The sequence below is a fragment of the Sceloporus occidentalis genome, unplaced genomic scaffold, assembly GCF_023333645.1.
Source record: "Sceloporus occidentalis isolate IW3139 unplaced genomic scaffold, rSceOcc1.0.p SCAF_188, whole genome shotgun sequence".
Taxonomy (NCBI): Eukaryota; Metazoa; Chordata; class Lepidosauria; order Squamata; family Phrynosomatidae; genus Sceloporus; species Sceloporus occidentalis.
In genome coordinates, this window is record NW_028317168.1 from 1,553,606 (window position 1) to 1,574,743 (window position 21,138).

The 21,138-nt window shown below is 56.9% G+C and overlaps 11 non-coding genes and 1 pseudogene across 11 annotated transcripts; all 12 read right to left on the reverse strand.

The window, feature by feature from the left end:
* Nucleotides 1-995: 995 nt before the first annotated feature.
* LOC149278575 (U2 spliceosomal RNA) lies at nt 996-1,186 on the reverse strand. The gene has a single exon (XR_016278761.1). It is a non-coding gene; the product is annotated as a U2 spliceosomal RNA (small nuclear RNA).
* Nucleotides 1,187-2,204: 1,018 nt separating this feature from the next.
* Nucleotides 2,205-2,395, reverse strand: LOC149278576 (U2 spliceosomal RNA). Its single transcript, XR_016278762.1, has one exon. It is a non-coding gene; the product is annotated as a U2 spliceosomal RNA (small nuclear RNA).
* A 1,131-nt stretch (nt 2,396-3,526) lies between these two features.
* On the reverse strand, nt 3,527-3,717 carry LOC149278577 (U2 spliceosomal RNA). The gene has a single exon (XR_016278763.1). It is a non-coding gene; the product is annotated as a U2 spliceosomal RNA (small nuclear RNA).
* Nucleotides 3,718-4,794: 1,077 nt separating this feature from the next.
* Nucleotides 4,795-4,985, reverse strand: LOC149278578 (U2 spliceosomal RNA). The gene has a single exon (XR_016278764.1). It is a non-coding gene; the product is annotated as a U2 spliceosomal RNA (small nuclear RNA).
* Nucleotides 4,986-6,003: 1,018 nt separating this feature from the next.
* On the reverse strand, nt 6,004-6,194 carry LOC149278579 (U2 spliceosomal RNA). Its single transcript, XR_016278765.1, has one exon. It is a non-coding gene; the product is annotated as a U2 spliceosomal RNA (small nuclear RNA).
* A 1,074-nt stretch (nt 6,195-7,268) lies between these two features.
* LOC149278580 (U2 spliceosomal RNA) lies at nt 7,269-7,457 on the reverse strand. The gene has a single exon (XR_016278706.1). It is a non-coding gene; the product is annotated as a U2 spliceosomal RNA (small nuclear RNA).
* A 1,705-nt stretch (nt 7,458-9,162) lies between these two features.
* Nucleotides 9,163-9,383, reverse strand: LOC149278581 (U2 spliceosomal RNA; annotated as a pseudogene).
* A 6,255-nt stretch (nt 9,384-15,638) lies between these two features.
* Nucleotides 15,639-15,829, reverse strand: LOC149278582 (U2 spliceosomal RNA). The gene has a single exon (XR_016278641.1). It is a non-coding gene; the product is annotated as a U2 spliceosomal RNA (small nuclear RNA).
* A 1,084-nt stretch (nt 15,830-16,913) lies between these two features.
* On the reverse strand, nt 16,914-17,104 carry LOC149278583 (U2 spliceosomal RNA). The gene has a single exon (XR_016278642.1). It is a non-coding gene; the product is annotated as a U2 spliceosomal RNA (small nuclear RNA).
* Nucleotides 17,105-18,180: 1,076 nt separating this feature from the next.
* Nucleotides 18,181-18,371, reverse strand: LOC149278584 (U2 spliceosomal RNA). Its single transcript, XR_016278643.1, has one exon. It is a non-coding gene; the product is annotated as a U2 spliceosomal RNA (small nuclear RNA).
* A 1,018-nt stretch (nt 18,372-19,389) lies between these two features.
* Nucleotides 19,390-19,580, reverse strand: LOC149278585 (U2 spliceosomal RNA). Its single transcript, XR_016278644.1, has one exon. It is a non-coding gene; the product is annotated as a U2 spliceosomal RNA (small nuclear RNA).
* Nucleotides 19,581-20,598: 1,018 nt separating this feature from the next.
* On the reverse strand, nt 20,599-20,789 carry LOC149278586 (U2 spliceosomal RNA). The gene has a single exon (XR_016278645.1). It is a non-coding gene; the product is annotated as a U2 spliceosomal RNA (small nuclear RNA).
* Nucleotides 20,790-21,138: the final 349 nt, after the last annotated feature.

Sequence of the window (21,138 nt, forward strand, 5' to 3'; positions counted from 1 at the left end):
GGCTCGGGCCCGCCACCCAGGCTCCGCACAGTCGCAGCGAGCTGCCACGCGGGCCCCGGGCCTCCCTTCCGCCCGCTGCACGCCCGCCACCCACCAACCCCCAGGGCACTCCCTCTGCGGATCCCCGCGCCGGACTGCAGCCCTGCGCCGGCAGCCACGGCTGGAAAGGACCGCCCGCACCACCCCTGCGTCCAAGCCGAGCACCACCGGCTCGCACACTCTCCCCTCTCTCCGTCTCCTGCCTGCCCGCCCGCCCGCCCTCTGTCTCGACGAGGCCCGCCGGGATCGTGGCGGCGCGGCCTGAAACATTTGCATGGCTCCGCCCCCAGGGGGGGGGGGGGCAGTTCGCACCTCCGCCTCCCGCTCAACGAGATCGGCTGCTAAGCACCTGACAGACGTAGCAGTCCTTACTCTAATCTCATCTCCTCTCATCTCATCTAATCCTCTTAACCGCTACTGCTGCTGCTGGGACAAACACTCGCTCACTCTCTCTCGTCCTCGCCCTCGTCAGCCACCATCAGAGGGAGACACAAACCAAGGCATGCAAAAGAACCACAGGAGCCAGGCAGCAGCTGCAGCCGCTGCAGCACAACCGTCAGCTGGCCACGCTAACCTTCAAGCAACCAAACACACTAGCGCTTTAATCCTTCAATGCACCCTCAACCGGCATGGGCCTTCATGACCAAGGCCACACACACACACACACACACACACACACACACACAGTTACATTACGTTCCGACGGACATTACCGCAGCACACTTCAGTGACGTGACGTGTCGCGACCAAGAGGCACGCACGCACTCACTGGCCTGCAACAGCGACGAGCTGGGAGGAAAGAAAGGAAGGAAGGAAGCAACCGACCCACCGGCCGACCGACCCTGGACTGCTGCCGCTGCTCCCCGGGTCGCTCGGCCCTTCCTCGGATCGTTGCTCCGCTCGGATTTGCTTTGCTTTGCTGGGTTGGGTTGGGTTCTGCTTTTGGTCACTGATAAGAGAGGTGCACCGGTCCTGGAGGTACTGCAATACCAGGTCAATGCGTGGAGTGGACAGAGCAAGCTCTTCTTCCATCTCCCTGTTCTAAAAATCCATTTAATATATGGTCCCCAGATAGGGGACGTATCAGATATTAAACTGATAAGAACAGATACTACACTTGATCTTAGCCAAAAGGCCGAGAAGCGATAACCCGAAGAGGGCGGCGGGCCCGGCTCGGGCCCGCCACCCAGGCTCCGCACAGTCGCAGCGAGCTGCCACGCGGGCCCCGGGCCTCCCTTCCGCCCGCTGCACGCCCGCCACCCACCAACCCCCAGGGCACTCCCTCTGCGGATCCCCGCGCCGGACTGCAGCCCTGCGCCGGCAGCCACGGCTGGAAAGGACCGCCCGCACCACCCCTGCGTCCAAGCCGAGCACCACCGGCTCGCACACTCTCCCCTCTCTCCGTCTCCTGCCTGCCCGCCCGCCCGCCCTCTGTCTCGACGAGGCCCGCCGGGATCGTGGCGGCGCGGCCTGAAACATTTGCATGGCTCCGCCCCCAGGGGGGGGGGGGGCAGTTCGCACCTCCGCCTCCCGCTCAACGAGATCGGCTGCTAAGCACCTGACAGACGTAGCAGTCCTTACTCTAATCTCATCTCCTCTCATCTCATCTAATCCTCTTAACCGCTACTGCTGCTGCTGGGACAAACACTCGCTCACTCTCTCTCGTCCTCGCCCTCGTCAGCCACCATCAGAGGGAGACACAAACCAAGGCATGCAAAAGAACCACAGGAGCCAGGCAGCAGCTGCAGCCGCTGCAGCACAACCGTCAGCTGGCCACGCTAACCTTCAAGCAACCAAACACACTAGCGCTTTAATCCTTCAATGCACCCTCAACCGGCATGGGCCTTCATGACCAAGGCCACACACACACACACACACACACACACACACACACAGTTACATTACGTTCCGACGGACATTACCGCAGCACACTTCAGTGACGTGACGTGTCGCGACCAAGAGGCACGCACGCACTCACTGGCCTGCAACAGCGACGAGCTGGGAGGAAAGAAAGGAAGGAAGGAAGCAACCGACCCACCGGCCGACCGACCCTGGACTGCTGCCGCTGCTCCCCGGGTCGCTCGGCCCTTCCTCGGATCGTTGCTCCGCTCGGATTTGCTTTGCTTTGCTGGGTTGGGTTGGGTTCTGCTTTTGGTCACTGATAAGAGAGGTGCACCGGTCCTGGAGGTACTGCAATACCAGGTCAATGCGTGGAGTGGACAGAGCAAGCTCTTCTTCCATCTCCCTGTTCTAAAAATCCATTTAATATATGGTCCCCAGATAGGGGACGTATCAGATATTAAACTGATAAGAACAGATACTACACTTGATCTTAGCCAAAAGGCCGAGAAGCGATAACCCGAAGAGGGCGGCGGGCCCGGCTCGGGCCCGCCACCCAGGCTCCGCACAGTCGCAGCGAGCTGCCACGCGGGCCCCGGGCCTCCCTTCCGCCCGCTGCACGCCCGCCACCCACCAACCCCCAGGGCACTCCCTCTGCGGATCCCCGCGCCGGACTGCAGCCCTGCGCCGGCAGCCACGGCTGGAAAGGACCGCCCGCACCACCCCTGCGTCCAAGCCGAGCACCACCGGCTCGCACACTCTCCCCTCTCTCCGTCTCCTGCCTGCCCGCCCGCCCGCCCTCTGTCTCGACGAGGCCCGCCGGGATCGTGGCGGCGCGGCCTGAAACATTTGCATGGCTCCGCCCCCAGGGGGGGGGGGGGCAGTTCGCACCTCCGCCTCCCGCTCAACGAGATCGGCTGCTAAGCACCTGACAGACGTAGCAGTCCTTACTCTAATCTCATCTCCTCTCATCTCATCTAATCCTCTTAACCGCTACTGCTGCTGCTGGGACAAACACTCGCTCACTCTCTCTCGTCCTCGCCCTCGTCAGCCACCATCAGAGGGAGACACAAACCAAGGCATGCAAAAGAACCACAGGAGCCAGGCAGCAGCTGCAGCCGCTGCAGCACAACCGTCAGCTGGCCACGCTAACCTTCAAGCAACCAAACACACTAGCGCTTTAATCCTTCAATGCACCCTCAACCGGCATGGGCCTTCATGACCAAGGCCACACACACACACACACACACACACACACACACACACACACACACACACACACACACACACACACACACACAGTTACATTACGTTCCGACGGACATTACCGCAGCACGCTTCAGTGACGTGACGTGTCGCGACCAAGAGGCACGCACGCACGCACGCACGCACTCACTGGCCTGCAACAGCGACGAGCTGGGAGGAAAGAAAGGAAGGAAGGAAGCAACCGACCCACCGGCCGACCGACCCTGGACTGCTGCCGCTGCTCCCCGGGTCGCTCGGCCCTTCCTCGGATCGCTGCTCTGCTCGGTTTTGCTGTGCTGTGCTGTGCTGTGCTGTGCTGTGCTGTGCTGTGCTGTGCTGTGCTGTGCTGTGCTGTGCTGTGCTGTGCTGTGCTGTGTCGGGTTCTGCTTTTGGTCACTGATAAGAGAGGTGCACCGGTCCTGGAGGTACTGCAATACCAGGTCAATGCGTGGAGTGGACAGAGCAAGCTCTTCTTCCATCTCCCTGTTCTAAAAATCCATTTAATATATGGTCCCCAGATAGGGGACGTATCAGATATTAAACTGATAAGAACAGATACTACACTTGATCTTAGCCAAAAGGCCGAGAAGCGATAACCCGAAGAGGGCGGCGGGCCCGGCTCGGGCCCGCCACCCAGGCTCCGCACAGTCGCAGCGAGCTGCCACGCGGGCCCCGGGCCTCCCTTCCGCCCGCTGCACGCCCGCCACCCACCAACCCCCAGGGCACTCCCTCTGCGGATCCCCGCGCCGGACTGCAGCCCTGCGCCGGCAGCCACGGCTGGAAAGGACCGCCCGCACCACCCCTGCGTCCAAGCCGAGCACCACCGGCTCGCACACTCTCCCCTCTCTCCGTCTCCTGCCTGCCCGCCCGCCCGCCCTCTGTCTCGACGAGGCCCGCCGGGATCGTGGCGGCGCGGCCTGAAACATTTGCATGGCTCCGCCCCCAGGGGGGGGGGGGGGCAGTTCGCACCTCCGCCTCCCGCTCAACGAGATCGGCTGCTAAGCACCTGACAGACGTAGCAGTCCTTACTCTAATCTCATCTCCTCTCATCTCATCTAATCCTCTTAACCGCTACTGCTGCTGCTGGGACAAACACTCGCTCACTCTCTCTCGTCCTCGCCCTCGTCAGCCACCATCAGAGGGAGACACAAACCAAGGCATGCAAAAGAACCACAGGAGCCAGGCAGCAGCTGCAGCCGCTGCAGCACAACCGTCAGCTGGCCACGCTAACCTTCAAGCAACCAAACACACTAGCGCTTTAATCCTTCAATGCACCCTCAACCGGCATGGGCCTTCATGACCAAGGCCACACACACACACACACACACACACACACACACACACACACACACACACACACACACACACACACACACACACACACACACAGTTACATTACGTTCCGACGGACATTACCGCAGCACGCTTCAGTGACGTGACGTGTCGCGACCAAGAGGCACGCACGCACGCACGCACGCACTCACTGGCCTGCAACAGCGACGAGCTGGGAGGAAAGAAAGGAAGGAAGGAAGCAACCGACCCACCGGCCGACCGACCCTGGACTGCTGCCGCTGCTCCCCGGGTCGCTCGGCCCTTCCTCGGATCGTTGCTCCGCTCGGATTTGCTTTGCTTTGCTGGGTTGGGTTGGGTTCTGCTTTTGGTCACTGATAAGAGAGGTGCACCGGTCCTGGAGGTACTGCAATACCAGGTCAATGCGTGGAGTGGACAGAGCAAGCTCTTCTTCCATCTCCCTGTTCTAAAAATCCATTTAATATATGGTCCCCAGATAGGGGACGTATCAGATATTAAACTGATAAGAACAGATACTACACTTGATCTTAGCCAAAAGGCCGAGAAGCGATAACCCGAAGAGGGCGGCGGGCCCGGCTCGGGCCCGCCACCCAGGCTCCGCACAGTCGCAGCGAGCTGCCACGCGGGCCCCGGGCCTCCCTTCCGCCCGCTGCACGCCCGCCACCCACCAACCCCCAGGGCACTCCCTCTGCGGATCCCCGCGCCGGACTGCAGCCCTGCGCCGGCAGCCACGGCTGGAAAGGACCGCCCGCACCACCCCTGCGTCCAAGCCGAGCACCACCGGCTCGCACACTCTCCCCTCTCTCCGTCTCCTGCCTGCCCGCCCGCCCGCCCTCTGTCTCGACGAGGCCCGCCGGGATCGTGGCGGCGCGGCCTGAAACATTTGCATGGCTCCGCCCCCAGGGGGGGGGGGGGCAGTTCGCACCTCCGCCTCCCGCTCAACGAGATCGGCTGCTAAGCACCTGACAGACGTAGCAGTCCTTACTCTAATCTCATCTCCTCTCATCTCATCTAATCCTCTTAACCGCTACTGCTGCTGCTGGGACAAACACTCGCTCACTCTCTCTCGTCCTCGCCCTCGTCAGCCACCATCAGAGGGAGACACAAACCAAGGCATGCAAAAGAACCACAGGAGCCAGGCAGCAGCTGCAGCCGCTGCAGCACAACCGTCAGCTGGCCACGCTAACCTTCAAGCAACCAAACACACTAGCGCTTTAATCCTTCAATGCACCCTCAACCGGCATGGGCCTTCATGACCAAGGCCACACACACACACACACACACACACACACACACACAGTTACATTACGTTCCGACGGACATTACCGCAGCACGCTTCAGTGACGTGACGTGTCGCGACCAAGAGGCACGCACGCACTCACTGGCCTGCAACAGCGACGAGCTGGGAGGAAAGAAAGGAAGGAAGGAAGCAACCGACCCACCGGCCGACCGACCCTGGACTGCTGCCGCTGCTCCCCGGGTCGCTCGGCCCTTCCTCGGATCGTTGCTCCGCTCGGATTTGCTTTGCTTTGCTGGGTTGGGTTGGGTTCTGCTTTTGGTCACTGATAAGAGAGGTGCACCGGTCCTGGAGGTACTGCAATACCAGGTCAATGCGTGGAGTGGACAGAGCAAGCTCTTCTTCCATCTCCCTGTTCTAAAAATCCATTTAATATATGGTCCCCAGATAGGGGACGTATCAGATATTAAACTGATAAGAACAGATACTACACTTGATCTTAGCCAAAAGGCCGAGAAGCGATAACCCGAAGAGGGCGGCGGGCCCGGCTCGGGCCCGCCACCCAGGCTCCGCACAGTCGCAGCGAGCTGCCACGCGGGCCCCGGGCCTCCCTTCCGCCCGCTGCACGCCCGCCACCCACCAACCCCCAGGGCACTCCCTCTGCGGATCCCCGCGCCGGACTGCAGCCCTGCGCCGGCAGCCACGGCTGGAAAGGACCGCCCGCACCACCCCTGCGTCCAAGCCGAGCACCACCGGCTCGCACACTCTCCCCTCTCTCCGTCTCCTGCCTGCCCGCCCGCCCGCCCTCTGTCTCGACGAGGCCCGCCGGGATCGTGGCGGCGCGGCCTGAAACATTTGCATGGCTCCGCCCCCAGGGGGGGGGGGGGCAGTTCGCACCTCCGCCTCCCGCTCAACGAGATCGGCTGCTAAGCACCTGACAGACGTAGCAGTCCTTACTCTAATCTCATCTCCTCTCATCTCATCTAATCCTCTTAACCGCTACTGCTGCTGCTGGGACAAACACTCGCTCACTCTCTCTCGTCCTCGCCCTCGTCAGCCACCATCAGAGGGAGACACAAACCAAGGCATGCAAAAGAACCACAGGAGCCAGGCAGCAGCTGCAGCCGCTGCAGCACAACCGTCAGCTGGCCACGCTAACCTTCAAGCAACCAAACACACTAGCGCTTTAATCCTTCAATGCACCCTCAACCGGCATGGGCCTTCATGACCAAGGCCACACACACACACACACACACACACACACACACACACACACACACACACACACACACACACACACACACACACACACACAGTTACATTACGTTCCGACGGACATTACCGCAGCACGCTTCAGTGACGTGACGTGTCGCGACCAAGAGGCACGCACGCACGCACGCACGCACTCACTGGCCTGCAACAGCGACGAGCTGGGAGGAAAGAAAGGAAGGAAGGAAGCAACCGACCCACCGGCCGACCGACCCTGGACTGCTGCCGCTGCTCCCCGGGTCGCTCGGCCCTTCCTCGGATCGTTGCTCCGCTCGGATTTGCTTTGCTTTGCTGGGTTGGGTTGGGTTCTGCTTTTGGTCACTGATAAGAGAGGTGCACCGGTCCTGGAGGTACTGCAATACCAGGTCAATGCGTGGAGTGGACAGAGCAAGCTCTTCTTCCATCTCCCTGTTCTAAAAATCCATTTAATATATGGTCCCCAGATAGGGGACGTATCAGATATTAAACTGATAAGAACAGATTTTTTTTTTTTTTTTTTTTTTTTATTTGAAGCCCGAGGTGCGTGCTCCTTTGGGTGCTGCTTTCCGTGCTCCTAAGAGGCAGCGGAAGCCATATACGAAACTGGGTCCCCACAAGGGGAACCCAGACAAATTCCTCCCCCCCCCCATGGGAGGGTCGGATCTTAGGACTCTCCCCGAAGGGTGAGACCCCATCGCCATGGGGCACTCCCATCGGGAAGTAGCCCCCTTGGCTTCACTACCGAAAGATAGTGTCCGAAAACAAAAGTGCCAAATCCAAAAACCAAATCGTGAACGTGGCCTCGCTTAAAGGTTTGGTGACCGTGAAAATCCAATCGAAATTAATGGGCACACGTGCTTAAACACATTGTGATAAATAAATAAATAATTTAGGGGCGGGCCATGACTGACCCAGCCAGGTTCAAAAATAAATTCCACTCCATGCCCTGATGGTGCGATGGAGGGAGTGTGAAGATCCGCCGGTGCAAAAAATGTGCATTTACCGTGTGCAGCGGCGTGCAAGTCTGCACACGGTAACTCCGACTTGCGTCAGGGCAATTTAATCACCTCGGGCTTCATGCTTTCCCGAACCCTAAGGCCAGAGGATCAGCATAGTCCCCCCCCTGTCCGAAGGGAACTACACTTGATCTTAGCCAAAAGGCCGAGAAGCGATAACCCGAAGAGGGCGGCGGGCCCGGCTCGGGCCCGCCACCCAGGCTCCGCACAGTCGCAGCGAGCTGCCACGCGGGCCCCGGGCCTCCCTTCCGCCCGCTGCACGCCCGCCACCCACCAACCCCCAGGGCACTCCCTCTGCGGATCCCCGCGCCGGACTGCAGCCCTGCGCCGGCAGCCACGGCTGGAAAGGACCGCCCGCACCACCCCTGCGTCCAAGCCGAGCACCACCGGCTCGCACACTCTCCCCTCTCTCCGTCTCCTGCCTGCCCGCCCGCCCGCCCTCTGTCTCGACGAGGCCCGCCGGGATCGTGGCGGCGCGGCCTGAAACATTTGCATGGCTCCGCCCCCAGGGGGGGGGGGGGCAGTTCGCACCTCCGCCTCCCGCTCAACGAGATCGGCTGCTAAGCACCTGACAGACGTAGCAGTCCTTACTCTAATCTCATCTCCTCTCATCTCATCTAATCCTCTTAACCGCTACTGCTGCTGCTGGGACAAACACTCGCTCACTCTCTCTCGTCCTCGCCCTCGTCAGCCACCATCAGAGGGAGACACAAACCAAGGCATGCAAAAGAACCACAGGAGCCAGGCAGCAGCTGCAGCCGCTGCAGCACAACCGTCAGCTGGCCACGCTAACCTTCAAGCAACCAAACACACTAGCGCTTTAATCCTTCAATGCACCCTCAACCGGCATGGGCCTTCATGACCAAGGCCACACACACACACACACACACACACACACACACACACACACACACACACACACACACACACACACACACACACACAGTTACATTACGTTCCGACGGACATTACCGCAGCACGCTTCAGTGACGTGACGTGTCGCGACCAAGAGGCACGCACGCACGCACGCACGCACTCACTGGCCTGCAACAGCGACGAGCTGGGAGGAAAGAAAGGAAGGAAGGAAGCAACCGACCCACCGGCCGACCGACCCTGGACTGCTGCCGCTGCTCCCCGGGTCGCTCGGCCCTTCCTCGGATCGTTGCTCCGCTCGGATTTGCTTTGCTTTGCTGGGTTGGGTTGGGTTCTGCTTTTGGTCACTGATAAGAGAGGTGCACCGGTCCTGGAGGTACTGCAATACCAGGTCAATGCGTGGAGTGGACAGAGCAAGCTCTTCTTCCATCTCCCTGTTCTAAAAATCCATTTAATATATGGTCCCCAGATAGGGGACGTATCAGATATTAAACTGATAAGAACAGATTTTTTTTTTTTTTTTTTTTTTTTTTTTTTTTTATACCACTCAGTCATATCGCACATCCTCAAGATGACACTCCGGACGGCATTACATATAACATCCTCATGGCATATTTTCTCTTTATAATCCCACACCACTTAGTGAAACCTAAAAAACCCTATATACATATATACAAAAAAGTTCCTCAAAGACTACCTCCCAACTTCCACAAACCATCCAACCCCCAACCACACGGTTGGTTTTTTTTTTTTTTTTTTTTTTTTTTTTTTTTTTTTTTTTTTTTTTTTTTTTTTTTTAATACAATTTTTAATACATATATACAAAACGCTCCTCAAGACTACCCCCAACGTCCACAAACCATCCAAACCCCCAACCCCCCTCAAACCCTATCCCAGTCTTTCCATTTCTTTGTTTTCCACACACCCTCGGCATCTTCCTCCCCCCACCTTCTCACATCCCTCAAAAAATACACATACATCCGTCCTCGAATCATCCTCACACAACCATCCACCTCCACCATATCCTTTTTAAAGACTAACAAGTTCCTCACATCCCACAAAGATTCCTTAACACAACTTATCAGCATCCAGAACAACCTCCTCCTCCTCTTATCTAAATCACATAACCCAAAAAACACAGCCTCAAAACCCACCCCATCCAATCCCACTAATTCTTTAACCAACCGCCCCATCCTTTCCCAAATTTGTACAGCATACTCACAACTCCAGAACACATGTATCACATTCTCCACTCTACCACACCCCTCCCTGGGGCAACACTCAGAAACACACAACTTCCTAACCCTCTGAAACTCTCTAGTTGGCAAACACCCATGCACCGCCATCCAACCCACATCTCTCTGTCTATTAACCAATTCTCGCTCAGACAACATCTTCCAAACCTGCTTACTTTGACCTTCATTCAAACCACCCAAACCTACTACTTCCTCCCGATCCCTAATCATATTCAATACACACCTCTTCTCTTCCCACATAGACACAGTCACATTCTGCAACTCATATCTTCTAATACCAATCTCAACCCTTTCATAAAACCAAGGCACCTTAAAACACACAGGCTTCTTACGATCAAGTTCATACAAACCATACTTCCTCAACAAACCACCCGCAGCATACCTCAACATGCAACCCACCATTGAATCCTTCTTACTCACCTTCACACACACCCGTATATATTGCACCAACAAAAACCGCTCAACATCTGGCATGTCCATACCCCCATTCTCCGTCTTCAACATCACTTTCTGCCTTCTCAATCGCTCCATCCTAGAATTCCAAAAAAATAAAAATAAACTTCTCACCAATTTCCTAATTACTCTCACACTTACTGGAAAAACCACATTCAAGTACAACAACAAAGGAACAATCACCACCTTCACAATCAACACCCTTCCAGAAAAAGACAAAGTCCTAGACGACCAAAACCCTATCTTCTGTTTCACTTTCCCAACCACCTTCTCCCAGCTATCACATCCATTCAACTTATTATCAAATTTCACCCCCAACACCTCGATCGCTTCACTCTTAACAGGCCATCCACACAACCCCAACTCCCGCCACTCACCAAAAGCCTTACAAGCACATTTATCCCAATTCACCCGGAAACCACTCCCCATACAAAATCCCTCCACTAACAGCTTCACCCTCCTTAACCCAGCTTGCGTTCTACATACTACCGTCACATCGTCCATATAACCTAACACTTTCAAACTCCTACCCCCACTTCCCGGTACTTCTACACCTCTCACCACCTTATCACACCTAATCATCCTTAACAAAGGTTCAATCACGCATATAAACAAAATCGGCGACAACGGACACCCTTGTCTCACCCCAGACATTATACCAAAACTCTCAGTCAAACAACCATTCACCATTACTCTACTACTAATTCCTTCATATAACATTTTCAACCACTTCAACATCCCCCCCGGTATCCCCAACCTCTCTAAAACCCCAAACAAAAATCCATGCGCTACTCTATCATACGCCTTCTCAAAATCAATAGTTGCCACCGCCACTTCCAACTTCCTATCCATGCAATACCACAACACATCACGCAACACAACCAAACTATCCCCAATCTGTCTACCCGGCACAGCACACACTTGCTCTTCCCCAACCAAATTATGCACAATCAACCTTAACCGATTTGCCAACACTTTCGCTAACACCTTATAGTCCACATTCAACAATGTGATTGGCCTCCAATTCTTCAAATCTTTTTTATCTCCTTTCTTAAATAACAGCACAATCACACCCTCTTTCATAGAATCAATCAACTCATTCTTACGCAAAACCTCCACACAAGTTTCAGTAAAATCATCCCCTATCAGATCCCAAAACTTACAATAAAATTCCACAGGCAACCCATCACATCCTGGCGTCTTACCTTTAGCCATGCTTTTCAGTACCTTTTCTAGCTCCTCTTTCGTCACATCTTTCACCAAATCCTCTGCATCCACACTATCCACTACCGCTTCCACACCCTCCAAAATCTCCCTTTCCACCCTCCAATCTCTTGTTTTCTCAACATACAAATCCCTATAGAACTCTAATACAACATCCAAAACCCCTACTCCTTCCACAGCTACTCCATCCTTATTCAACACACTCTCCATCAGACTCTTACCACCAAATACTTTCTTGAAAAAAAACCTCGTACACTTCTCATCTTCCTCTAACACTTTCACCCTAGCTCGAAACATTATCTTCTTACCTTTCTTTTCCATATACTGACTCACCTGCTGCCTTGCCTCAATCAAATCATTCTTCACATCCAACCCAAGCACCCTCAATTTCCTCAAATACTCCAAACGTTTCTGCCACATCATCAATTCTTTCCTTTCATTCCTAGCTCTAACTTTCCCTATTCTCACAAAAAACATCCGCACTTGCACCTTAACAAACTCCCACCACCTACTGATTGACATAAAACACCGTTTCTTTCTCCGCAGCCCCAGGAAGAATCTTTCAAAACACTTCACCACCCATCCATCATCCATCAAAGACACATTCAACTTCCATTGACCACGACCCATTATAACTTCCTCTACAAACTCCACTGTACATAACACACAAACATGATCCGTAAAAGGCAAACGCACACCTATCATCTCCCTCCCACTCATATTTTTAGAAAAGAAAATAAAATCAATCCTGGAACACACACTCCCATCCTCACTAAAGAAAGAAAAAAACTTCTCTGACGATTTATGTAACATAACTGAATCTAACAATCCAAAATCTTCCACCATCTGCCCCAACTCCCTACTAGACCCATCCAAATTCGCACCTTTCCTCCCACCCACTCTATCCTCATTCTTAAGCACACAATTAAAGTCACCCACCAAAAACACACACTCTCTCCCTGGTAACCATAATTTCACGTGCTGCAATAGCGTTATCCTTTCTTTCCTATCTACAGGAGCATACACATTAATTAATTTGAACCCAACCCCCCCATATCTAAAGAAAACCACTAACGCCCTCCCATATTCTATTTCCACCACCCTAACCACCTGAAAATCAAAACTACGAAACAACACCGCCACCCCACAATTCCGCCTAACCCCAAACGAAAAAACAGAAGGACCCAAAGTCCAAGGCTGACTCTGCAATGGTCCTGCCAAATTACATTCTTGCAGACAAAAAATATCTGCTCTTTGCCCCTTAAGAGCCTCAAAGACCACTACACGCCGTGCAGCACCCTTAATGCTTCTTACATTGAGGGATGCAATACAAAGAGACCTCATAATTTAATACTCATCAGCACTCTTCATACTACACCCCTCATGTCCCCGATCGAAACTTTTTAGTCAAAGTCTCCTCCACAACCTCGGAATAACTCCTCATAGGATCTGCCACTCTTCGGCTGAAAACACCTCCTGGATCTTCAGAACATACAGAGAGCGGAGAACAGCTTCCTTCGCTTTCTGATAACACATCTAACCGGGGGGAATCCGGTGAGGACCCACTCTCACACTCCCGAACTCTTTTTTCAGCACTACAACCCTCTCCTGCATCTATCATCACGTCTTCTACAAACCTGACTCCCGCCTGCCCTGGTTCCTGCTCCAAACCACCAATATCTGGCAGATCTGCACCGATAAGCAGAGGATCCTTAATTACCTCCAACAGGAGATCTTCCTGTTGAGGCGTAATTTCCATCTCTGGATCCACAGCGGCACTTTGTACCGGACTCACAGCCACATCTTCAATTACTCGCTCCGACGCCACAGAAACCGCAGGCCGATCTTCCGGCGGCGGTTTGACAGACGCTCCAGATGCAAGAGAAAATTGCTCCACCAACCGATCCACATGCGCAGACCGCTCAGCCTCTATCCTCCTCTCCTCCTCCTCCTGCCTTTCCGCAGCTTTCTTCCGCTGCTCTCTCAACACGGGACATGACCACGCCCCATGCCCCACATCTCCACAGAGATCACATTTCCTGGGGTTTGGACACTCAAAGGCCATATGTCCCTTCTGCCTGCAATTACGGCAAACCTTCTGATCTTCGACGCAGTGCTCACTAGTGTGCCCAAACTTAAAACACTTCCGACAAAAGGTAGGACAGTTGGGATAAAAAAGATATCCCTGATTCCCCCCAATAGAGAAGTTCTGCGGTGGATGCATCATCCCTCCATATCCCTTCTCGTCGGGTTTTAAGGTAACCCAAAACCTTCTCCTACCATTATACACGCCAAAAGGATTCCGCATATACTCCGGTTCTTCCACTTTGGACGCATATTGGCTCAAAAACGCACAGATCGCATCATCTGGCACAAAGGGATTGTATATATGCACCGTAATACATACTTTCCGCACCGCAACCGAGGGACGAAAAACAATGCCACGTAACAAAACATGATCAGCATGGGTAAGACTCCGCTCCATCAAATTCCGTGCTCCCCACACCGATTTGAAAGTAATGTCAAAGAAACCACGGAACCCAAAATCCTGAAGGCAAAAAATCTCCCCTCTTGGCATCTGCAACAGACCTTCCACGATTTTCACCTGAACTTCCTCCAGCGAAATCCTCCTCCGACGTTCTTCATCCTCAATACACATGCGCACCGTATTCGGAAAGTTCGGTATCGCCATCACGCCGATCGCTCCACGTTCCCAGTGCCAGCTCTGACGGGACCCCCTATAGCAGCACCCGGCTTAAGACCCCAATGAAGGGGCCGATGCCGGGAGGCCGAGGGCCGTACTCCGCTGACACTAGGACCTCTGGCTAAGATCTCCTGTACAAGTACACTTGATCTTAGCCAAAAGGCCGAGAAGCGATAACCCGAAGAGGGCGGCGGGCCCGGCTCGGGCCCGCCACCCAGGCTCCGCACAGTCGCAGCGAGCTGCCACGCGGGCCCCGGGCCTCCCTTCCGCCCGCTGCACGCCCGCCACCCACCAACCCCCAGGGCACTCCCTCTGCGGATCCCCGCGCCGGACTGCAGCCCTGCGCCGGCAGCCACGGCTGGAAAGGACCGCCCGCACCACCCCTGCGTCCAAGCCGAGCACCACCGGCTCGCACACTCTCCCCTCTCTCCGTCTCCTGCCTGCCCGCCCGCCCGCCCTCTGTCTCGACGAGGCCCGCCGGGATCGTGGCGGCGCGGCCTGAAACATTTGCATGGCTCCGCCCCCAGGGGGGGGGGGGGCAGTTCGCACCTCCGCCTCCCGCTCAACGAGATCGGCTGCTAAGCACCTGACAGACGTAGCAGTCCTTACTCTAATCTCATCTCCTCTCATCTCATCTAATCCTCTTAACCGCTACTGCTGCTGCTGGGACAAACACTCGCTCACTCTCTCTCGTCCTCGCCCTCGTCAGCCACCATCAGAGGGAGACACAAACCAAGGCATGCAAAAGAACCACAGGAGCCAGGCAGCAGCTGCAGCCGCTGCAGCACAACCGTCAGCTGGCCACGCTAACCTTCAAGCAACCAAACACACTAGCGCTTTAATCCTTCAATGCACCCTCAACCGGCATGGGCCTTCATGACCAAGGCCACACACACACACACACACACACACACACACACACAGTTACATTACGTTCCGACGGACATTACCGCAGCACGCTTCAGTGACGTGACGTGTCGCGACCAAGAGGCACGCACGCACTCACTGGCCTGCAACAGCGACGAGCTGGGAGGAAAGAAAGGAAGGAAGGAAGCAACCGACCCACCGGCCGACCGACCCTGGACTGCTGCCGCTGCTCCCCGGGTCGCTCGGCCCTTCCTCGGATCGTTGCTCCGCTCGGATTTGCTTTGCTTTGCTGGGTTGGGTTGGGTTCTGCTTTTGGTCACTGATAAGAGAGGTGCACCGGTCCTGGAGGTACTGCAATACCAGGTCAATGCGTGGAGTGGACAGAGCAAGCTCTTCTTCCATCTCCCTGTTCTAAAAATCCATTTAATATATGGTCCCCAGATAGGGGACGTATCAGATATTAAACTGATAAGAACAGATACTACACTTGATCTTAGCCAAAAGGCCGAGAAGCGATAACCCGAAGAGGGCGGCGGGCCCGGCTCGGGCCCGCCACCCAGGCTCCGCACAGTCGCAGCGAGCTGCCACGCGGGCCCCGGGCCTCCCTTCCGCCCGCTGCACGCCCGCCACCCACCAACCCCCAGGGCACTCCCTCTGCGGATCCCCGCGCCGGACTGCAGCCCTGCGCCGGCAGCCACGGCTGGAAAGGACCGCCCGCACCACCCCTGCGTCCAAGCCGAGCACCACCGGCTCGCACACTCTCCCCTCTCTCCGTCTCCTGCCTGCCCGCCCGCCCGCCCTCTGTCTCGACGAGGCCCGCCGGGATCGTGGCGGCGCGGCCTGAAACATTTGCATGGCTCCGCCCCCAGGGGGGGGGGGGGCAGTTCGCACCTCCGCCTCCCGCTCAACGAGATCGGCTGCTAAGCACCTGACAGACGTAGCAGTCCTTACTCTAATCTCATCTCCTCTCATCTCATCTAATCCTCTTAACCGCTACTGCTGCTGCTGGGACAAACACTCGCTCACTCTCTCTCGTCCTCGCCCTCGTCAGCCACCATCAGAGGGAGACACAAACCAAGGCATGCAAAAGAACCACAGGAGCCAGGCAGCAGCTGCAGCCGCTGCAGCACAACCGTCAGCTGGCCACGCTAACCTTCAAGCAACCAAACACACTAGCGCTTTAATCCTTCAATGCACCCTCAACCGGCATGGGCCTTCATGACCAAGGCCACACACACACACACACACACACACACACACACACACACACACACACACACACACACACACACACACACACACACACACACACACACACAGTTACATTACGTTCCGACGGACATTACCGCAGCACGCTTCAGTGACGTGACGTGTCGCGACCAAGAGGCACGCACGCACGCACGCACGCACTCACTGGCCTGCAACAGCGACGAGCTGGGAGGAAAGAAAGGAAGGAAGGAAGCAACCGACCCACCGGCCGACCGACCCTGGACTGCTGCCGCTGCTCCCCGGGTCGCTCGGCCCTTCCTCGGATCGTTGCTCCGCTCGGATTTGCTTTGCTTTGCTGGGTTGGGTTGGGTTCTGCTTTTGGTCACTGATAAGAGAGGTGCACCGGTCCTGGAGGTACTGCAATACCAGGTCAATGCGTGGAGTGGACAGAGCAAGCTCTTCTTCCATCTCCCTGTTCTAAAAATCCATTTAATATATGGTCCCCAGATAGGGGACGTATCAGATATTAAACTGATAAGAACAGATACTACACTTGATCTTAGCCAAAAGGCCGAGAAGCGATAACCCGAAGAGGGCGGCGGGCCCGGCTCGGGCCCGCCACCCAGGCTCCGCACAGTCGCAGCGAGCTGCCACGCGGGCCCCGGGCCTCCCTTCCGCCCGCTGCACGCCCGCCACCCACCAACCCCCAGGGCACTCCCTCTGCGGATCCCCGCGCCGGACTGCAGCCCTGCGCCGGCAGCCACGGCTGGAAAGGACCGCCCGCACCACCCCTGCGTCCAAGCCGAGCACCACCGGCTCGCACACTCTCCCCTCTCTCCGTCTCCTGCCTGCCCGCCCGCCCGCCCTCTGTCTCGACGAGGCCCGCCGGGATCGTGGCGGCGCGGCCTGAAACATTTGCATGGCTCCGCCCCCAGGGGGGGGGGGGGCAGTTCGCACCTCCGCCTCCCGCTCAACGAGATCGGCTGCTAAGCACCTGACAGACGTAGCAGTCCTTACTCTAATCTCATCTCCTCTCATCTCATCTAATCCTCTTAACCGCTACTGCTGCTGCTGGGACAAACACTCGCTCACTCTCTCTCGTCCTCGCCCTCGTCAGCCACCATCAGAGGGAGACACAAACCAAGGCATGCAAAAGAACCACAGGAGCCAGGCAGCAGCTGCAGCCGCTGCAGCACAACCGTCAGCTGGCCACGCTAACCTTCAAGCAACCAAACACACTAGCGCTTTAATCCTTCAATGCACCCTCAACCGGCATGGGCCTTCATGACCAAGGCCACACACACACACACACACACACACACACACACACACACACACACACACACACACACACACACACACACACACACACACACAGTTACATTACGTTCCGACGGACATTACCGCAGCACGCTTCAGTGACGTGACGTGTCGCGACCAAGAGGCACGCACGCACGCACGCACGCACTCACTGGCCTGCAACAGCGACGAGCTGGGAGGAAAGAAAGGAAGGAAGGAAGCAACCGACCCACCGGCCGACCGACCCTGGACTGCTGCCGCTGCTCCCCGGGTCGCTCGGCCCTTCCTCGGATCGTTGCTCCGCTCGGATTTGCTTTGCTTTGCTGGGTTGGGTTGGGTTCTGCTTTTGGTCACTGATAAGAGAGGTGCACCGGTCCTGGAGGTACTGCAATACCAGGTCAATGCGTGGAGTGGACAGAGCAAGCTCTTCTTCCATCTCCCTGTTCTAAAAATCCATTTAATATATGGTCCCCAGATAGGGGACGTATCAGATATTAAACTGATAAGAACAGATACTACACTTGATCTTAGCCAAAAGGCCGAGAAGCGATAACCCGAAGAGGGCGGCGGGCCCGGCTCGGGCCCGCCACCCAGGCTCCGCACAGTCGCAGCGAGCTGCCACGCGGGCCCCGGGCCTCCCTTCCGCCCGCTGCACGCCCGCCACCCACCAACCCCCAGGGCACTCCCTCTGCGGATCCCCGCGCCGGACTGCAGCCCTGCGCCGGCAGCCACGGCTGGAAAGGACCGCCCGCACCACCCCTGCGTCCAAGCCGAGCACCACCGGCTCGCACACTCTCCCCTCTCTCCGTCTCCTGCCTGCCCGCCCGCCCGCCCTCTGTCTCGACGAGGCCCGCCGGGATCGTGGCGGCGCGGCCTGAAACATTTGCATGGCTCCGCCCCCAGGGGGGGGGGGGGCAGTTCGCACCTCCGCCTCCCGCTCAACGAGATCGGCTGCTAAGCACCTGACAGACGTAGCAGTCCTTACTCTAATCTCATCTCCTCTCATCTCATCTAATCCTCTTAACCGCTACTGCTGCTGCTGGGACAAACACTCGCTCACTCTCTCTCGTCCTCGCCCTCGTCAGCCACCATCAGAGGGAGACACAAACCAAGGCATGCAAAAGAACCACAGGAGCCAGGCAGCAGCTGCAGCCGCTGCAGCACAACCGTCAGCTGGCCACGCTAACCTTCAAGCAACCAAACACACTAGCGCTTTAATCCTTCAATGCACCCTCAACCGGCATGGGCCTTCATGACCAAGGCCACACACACACACACACACACACACACACACACACAGTTACATTACGTTCCGACGGACATTACCGCAGCACGCTTCAGTGACGTGACGTGTCGCGACCAAGAGGCACGCACGCACTCACTGGCCTGCAACAGCGACGAGCTGGGAGGAAAGAAAGGAAGGAAGGAAGCAACCGACCCACCGGCCGACCGACCCTGGACTGCTGCCGCTGCTCCCCGGGTCGCTCGGCCCTTCCTCGGATCGTTGCTCCGCTCGGATTTGCTTTGCTTTGCTGGGTTGGGTTGGGTTCTGCTTTTGGTCACTGATAAGAGAGGTGCACCGGTCCTGGAGGTACTGCAATACCAGGTCAATGCGTGGAGTGGACAGAGCAAGCTCTTCTTCCATCTCCCTGTTCTAAAAATCCATTTAATATATGGTCCCCAGATAGGGGACGTATCAGATATTAAACTGATAAGAACAGATACTACACTTGATCTTAGCCAAAAGGCCGAGAAGCGATAACCCGAAGAGGGCGGCGGGCCCGGCTCGGGCCCGCCACCCAGGCTCCGCACAGTCGCAGCGAGCTGCCACGCGGGCCCCGGGCCTCCCTTCCGCCCGCTGCACGCCCGCCACCCACCAACCCCCAGGGCACTCCCTCTGCGGATCCCCGCGCCGGACTGCAGCCCTGCGCCGGCAGCCACGGCTGGAAAGGACCGCCCGCACCACCCCTGCGTCCAAGCCGAGCACCACCGGCTCGCACACTCTCCCCTCTCTCCGTCTCCTGCCTGCCCGCCCGCCCGCCCTCTGTCTCGACGAGGCCCGCCGGGATCGTGGCGGCGCGGCCTGAAACATTTGCATGGCTCCGCCCCCAGGGGGGGGGGGGGCAGTTCGCACCTCCGCCTCCCGCTCAACGAGATCGGCTGCTAAGCACCTGACAGACGTAGCAGTCCTTACTCTAATCTCATCTCCTCTCATCTCATCTAATCCTCTTAACCGCTACTGCTGCTGCTGGGACAAACACTCGCTCACTCTCTCTCGTCCTCGCCCTCGTCAGCCACCATCAGAGGGAGACACAAACCAAGGCATGCAAAAGAACCACAGGAGCCAGGCAGCAGCTGCAGCCGCTGCAGCACAACCGTCAGCTGGCCACGCTAACCTTCAAGCAACCAAACACACTAGCGCTTTAATCCTTCAATGCACCCTCAACCGGCATGGGCCTTCATGACCAAGGCCACACACACACACACACACACACACACACACACACAGTTACATTACGTTCCGACGGACATTACCGCAGCACGCTTCAGTGACGTGACGTGTCGCGACCAAGAGGCACGCACGCACTCACTGGCCTGCAACAGCGACGAGCTGGGAGGAAAGAAAGGAAGGAAGGAAGCAACCGACCCACCGGCCGACCGACCCTGGACTGCTGCCGCTGCTCCCCGGGTCGCTCGGCCCTTCCTCGGATCGTTGCTCCGCTCGGATTTGCTTTGCTTTGCTGGGTTGGGTTGGGTTCTGCTTTTGGTCACTGATAAGAGAGGTGCACCGGTCCTGGAGGTACTGCAATACCAGGTCAATGCGTGGAGTGGACAGAGCAAGCTCTTCTTCCATCTCCCTGTTCTAAAAATCCATTTAATATATGGTCCCCAGATAGGGGACGTATCAGATATTAAACTGATAAGAACAGATACTACACTTGATCTTAGCCAAAAGGCCGAGAAGCGATAACCCGAAGAGGGCGGCGGGCCCGGCTCGGGCCCGCCACCCAGGCTCCGCACAGTCGCAGCGAGCTGCCACGCGGGCCCCGGGCCTCCCTTCCGCCCGCTGCACGCCCGCCACCCACCAACCCCCAGGGCACTCCCTCTGCGGATCCCCGCGCCGGACTGCAGCCCTGCGCCGGCAGCCACGGCTGGAAAGGACCGCCCGCACCACCCCTGCGTCCAAGCCGAGCACCACCGGCTCGCACACTCTCCCCTCTCTCCGTCTCCTGCCTGCCCGCCCGCCCGCCCTCTGTCTCGACGAGGCCCGCCGGGATCGTGGCGGCGCGGCCTGAAACATTTGCATGGCTCCGCCCC